At 40.8% G+C, this 5,090-nt stretch overlaps 1 pseudogene; it reads left to right on the top strand.

Annotated features, from left to right (window-relative positions):
- On the top strand, positions 1-2,091 carry LOC108192539 (probable alpha,alpha-trehalose-phosphate synthase [UDP-forming] 9; annotated as a pseudogene).
- The last annotated feature ends 2,999 nt before the right edge of the window (positions 2,092-5,090 follow it).

Below are 5,090 nucleotides of genomic sequence, written 5' to 3'. Positions count from 1 at the left end.
TGGATTCATGACTATCACCTCATGGCGGTCCTTGTGTTCTTGAGAAATAAGCGCTACAGGGCCAAACTCGGATTCTTTCTCCATAGTCCAGTCCTTGCATCAGAGATCTATCGAACACTTCATGTAAGTGCTGACATTCTGAGGATTTTGTTGAACTATGATCTCATCGGGTTTCATACTTTCGATTTTGCTCGCCACATCTTCTCATGTTGTAGTAGAATGCTAGGACTGGACTGTGAGTCCAAACGAGGACAAATTGGGCTGGATTATAGTGCTCGCACGGTGTATATCAAGATTCTGCCTATAGGAATTCATTTGGAAAAAGTTGAAAATGTTCTGAATATTCCTTCTACATCAGTGAAAGTCAAGGAATTCGAAGGGAAGTTCAAGGGGAACCATGTAATTGTTGGCGTAGACGACATGAACTTATTCAAGGCAATTAGTCTGAAGTTATTAGCATCTGAACAGCTATTGAGGAAGTATGAAAACTTGCGGGATATTGTGGTTCTTGTTCAAATTATCAATCCTGAAAGAAGCTCAGGAGAAGACATTGAGGAAGTGAGATGGGAGACGTATGGAACTGCTAACAGGATTAATCAGATTTATGGTTCTTGTGGTCATCAACTAGTGATTCTAATTGATCGACCAGTTGATCAATGTGAAAAGAGTGCCTACTATGATGCCTCGGAATGTTGCATAATAAATGCTGTAAGAGATGGAATGAATCTAGTCCCTAACATGTATCTCGTTTGCAGGCAGGGCTCTACAACTATGGATGAAGCTAGGGGAATTATGTCATATTCTCCTCGAAACAAGTGTGCTAATCATTTATGAATATGTTGGTTGTTCTCCATCTCTGAGTGGAACAATTGGAATAAATCCATGGGGTATTAGTTTCGTAGCTGAGGCTATGCGTTCTACGATCTCCATGGATGATTTTTTAAGGCAATTAAGACATGAGCAGAACTATAGCTATGTTCAGTCTCTTGATGTGGCGTATTGGGCTCGCAGTTTCGTCCATAGCATGGAGAGAGCATGTCTTGATCACTATAATTATCAATGCTGGGGTATGGGCTTCAGTTTCATATTTAAGGTTGCTGCCTTCTCCCTATGTTTTCAAAAATTGTTTGAAAGCATAGTTCCTGCGTACAACTAGACAAATAGGAGGGCTATATTTCTAGACTTTGTTGGCATCCTTGTTCCTCATTCCTCGACCAAGAAAAACCTTAGTAGTGAAGCTGAAACTGCTCTTATCACTCTGTGTGATGATCCTAAGAACACTGTGTTTATCGTTAGTGGAAGTGGTAGAAGTTCCTTAACCGAGTGGCTGGCTCCATGTGAAGGTCTAGGACTAGCTGCTGAACATGGGTACTTCATAAGGTATTTTCCTTCACAAACTTCTTAGAGACCTTTTCTAGTGGCACTTCTTGCCTTTGGTTTGCAGGTGGAAGAAAACTTCTGAATGGCAATCTAGTTTGGTTGTGGATCTCGAGTGGAAGGCAACAGTGGAGCGTATAATAAATTCGTATACAGAAGTCACGGATGGTTCCACCATCGAAGTCAAAGAAAGTGCTTTGGTTTGGCACCGTCAAGATGCAGATCATGATTTTGAATCCTTGCAGGCAAAGGAATTGTCGGATCATTGTAAACACGTCATTGCTAACGAACCTGCAGTAGTTAGAAAGGGAAAAAATATTGTTGAGCTTAAACCACAGGTATGTGTCTCTCGTCTCCCTCTTTCGGTCTTCGCTGTGCATTGTACAGTAATTTACTTAACTAGCAACCTAAAATATTTAGGATGCAAGCAAAGGCTTGGTCACAGAAAAGGTAATCGCGACAATGGTTAGCAATGGTGAGATCCCTGATTTCATCCTCTGCATTGGAGACATGTACGACGGTACTTTGAAAATTGTTTCATCTGTGGTGGTCCCTGCTGTTCCGGAAATCTTTTTCTGCACTGTGGAGCAAAAGCCTAGCAAGGCCAAGTACTTTGTTGACGATACTTTTGAAGTTCAGAAGCTACTCCAGTGGCTTGCTAATGTTTCGAGTACGCAGCCAAGCTCCGCTGAAAATCCGCCAAGTATTCCTTGACAACTGACAAGCATAGTGTTCGTGAACATTGGTATAGGAGCATATATAAATGTAATATAGCAAGTTCTTTTTTGTAAAGTCAGCATCAGACCTACTACTATGTACTAATGCTTGTAAATTTGTATTTGGCCAAAAACAGAACTGGTAAAAATGTATAGCCCACTTTAAATGGATATTTTAAAAAAACAGTCCCAGCATAATAAAGATATTGTATATTAAACCTCATTGAATTAATAATCTTGTTAAATTAATAACATTTATCATTTTTGAGACTATCACTACGCCATAGATGGCCAATTGTAATGCCCAAGTCATGTTACAATAGGGCCAAAATCCGTTACAATAGAGCTACTGTAACACTAATGGGCGTTACGTTTGCGAACGTTACAATTGGCCCCTATTGTAACACAAACTGGAATCAACTGTAACAGCCAAAAAACGTTACAGCAGCGCCCTACTGTAACATAATAAGGGGATGCTGTAACGGTAAACCACTGATACAATAGCACATTCCACCGGTCAAGCTAGCATGTGGGTCCCACATATGCCACGTCAGCATGTGGGTCCCACGGAGGCCAGGTCAGCATGCGGGACCCACAGAAGCCACGTCAGCATGTGGGTCCCACAAAGCCACGTCAGCATGTGGGACCCTCACCTGCCACGTCAGCATGTGGGACCCACAGAGGCCACGTCAGCATGTGGGTCCCACTCAGCCACGTAAGCATGTGGGACCCACACCCGCCACGTCAGCACGTGGGACCCACATGCTGACGTGGGACCCACATGCTTGTTGGTCCCGCACTACCACGTCAGCATGTGGGTCCCACAAAGCCACGTCAGCGTGGTGGGGCCTCCGCTGCCACGTCAGCCTGTGGGTCCCAAATAGCCACGTCAGCATGTTGGTGGGTCCATCACTCTCCACGTCAGCGTGTGGGTCCTACACGTGGACTGCCACGTCACCATTTGTGTGCCTATTGTAACAGTAAAAAGGTGCTTTCGGAACACTAAGTGGACTAACTGTAACACAAACATTAATCAGCTGTAACGTTAAAATGAGCTATTGTAACACATATTTGAAAATTTTCTGCAATGCCTGCATTGTTTTTGGAGCATTCCCATTAAAAATATAAATAATGCAACAAACAATCCAACAAACATCCATCCAAACTTCCCACCATACATCCACCTAAACTACAAATACCAAACTCCAAAAGAACAAATATCCAACCATCCTCCAACATAAAACAATCCCATCCAAACCATTTAAGAAACGCAACATCAAAACAATCTGACAACAAAATGAAGGACGACAAATTCATATTAACTAAGTTTTACGTAGAAACAGTTATATTAAAGAGTCGGTGGTGCCACGGGTGGTGCCAGGAGCGGTTCCAGAAGCGGTGCCAGGAGTGATTGGAGTGCCAAATTCATCTCCATCACTAGAAACAGTTGCACAAAAGTCATGAGTAATGTCAACTTTCAGACCCGGATTTGCCTCTCCGAGTTTCTTCAGCAACCAGGCCATGTTATGTTGAACTTTTGTATTGACCTTCGCTTCCATCTCACTCTCTAGCTGAGCAATCTTTGTGTGCAGCTCCTCGACTGTAGATTGTGTAACCGGATCAACTGGAGTTTCTGTCGAAGCTGCTGTTTTACCTTGCCTTCCCACCAACCAATCTGGCCGGTTCTTTTTCTTTTTGGGAACGAGCTCAGCTGCATCATTTCCTTCTTTCGTTATCTTTTCAACAGACTCCTACAAGAGAAAGTTTTGTCAAGTGTACAGAGGTAGAGGTAAAATGAGTTCAAATATATATACTTTAGAAGATAATTTACTTACAATTTTTTTCTTAATTGCTTTTGGACTTAACTTGTACTCGTGTCCAGGCTTGCGCTTGCGACTTTCTACAAAGATTTTAGCCTCTGATGGGGACCTCTGATTTGGGTCATCTTCTTTCTGTCAAGTAACAGAAACAACACTTCACTCGTAACTAGACAATGAATTAGACAAGCTTGGTACGGGAACATTGAAGGTAGACAAAAAATCGAAGTAATCGGAACATACACTTCACTCGTGAACTTTTCAAACTAATTAAACTAAAATTGAATTTAACAACTGTGAATTTGGGCATTACATAATTTGAGTGCATTTTTAAAAATAGAATTAAAAAACTGCCAAACTCAAAGCTAAACTCAAATTAGCGTACCAAGTCCAAACTGCTATTTAATCCAATAAAAATTTAAATGCAGAAGATTTAGAGTGCCTAATCTACCTTCAAATATTATTGAAGTCTGTGCCTATTATAAACTCATATGGCAATTATCCAAAAGTAACATCAAACTGGCGATTATCAACACTCTATAAATTAATATAAGAAAAAGGTACAAGGTACTCAATTTTATTTCTTACAAATTACGGACATCATCAATTAACAAATATTTATGACAAATTATTAAAAGCTATAGGGTACTCAAGTTGTTTATGTTCATACCAGTGTTTTCTAAGCTCAGCAAGACTCTTGCAACCGAGAGTGTGTGTCTCAACATACATATTGTGACGAGCCTTATTATCCTCAGCCAAAATCTGTTACCAAAACAATGTTATCATATTTTACTTTCCATATCAAATGGCATGCAGCAAATTAATTTCTAAACTATATACTTGCCACCTTATAAATATACCTGAACTCCATCGTCCGCCCATTAGTCCAACAGCATCTTAAAATCCTCGAGCGGAATATGATCCGGCCTGTTTTGAATCCTCTCCTCATCATTGTCAAATTGGGAGTAATGCATCAGCTTGACACGAGACTTGTGTGTTCTCCAGGATGAATTAAGTGTCTTGTACACCCACTTTTCCCCTTCTGGTGCAATATCAAACCTCTCCTATAATGTGTCAACATAGAACTTGAATGAGTTGGTGCACAGATATGAGAAAAGTAAGTAAAGTTGAGGTTATAGAGGTCACCAAAGTATATTCCAACATTTTCTTCTTCAAATCA

This window comes from Daucus carota, chromosome 9, assembly GCF_001625215.2.
Source record: "Daucus carota subsp. sativus chromosome 9, DH1 v3.0, whole genome shotgun sequence".
Lineage (NCBI taxonomy): Eukaryota > Viridiplantae > Streptophyta > Magnoliopsida > Apiales > Apiaceae > Daucus > Daucus carota.
Note: the sequence above shows the minus strand (reverse complement) of the source record. Positions and strands in the feature narration are given on the sequence as shown.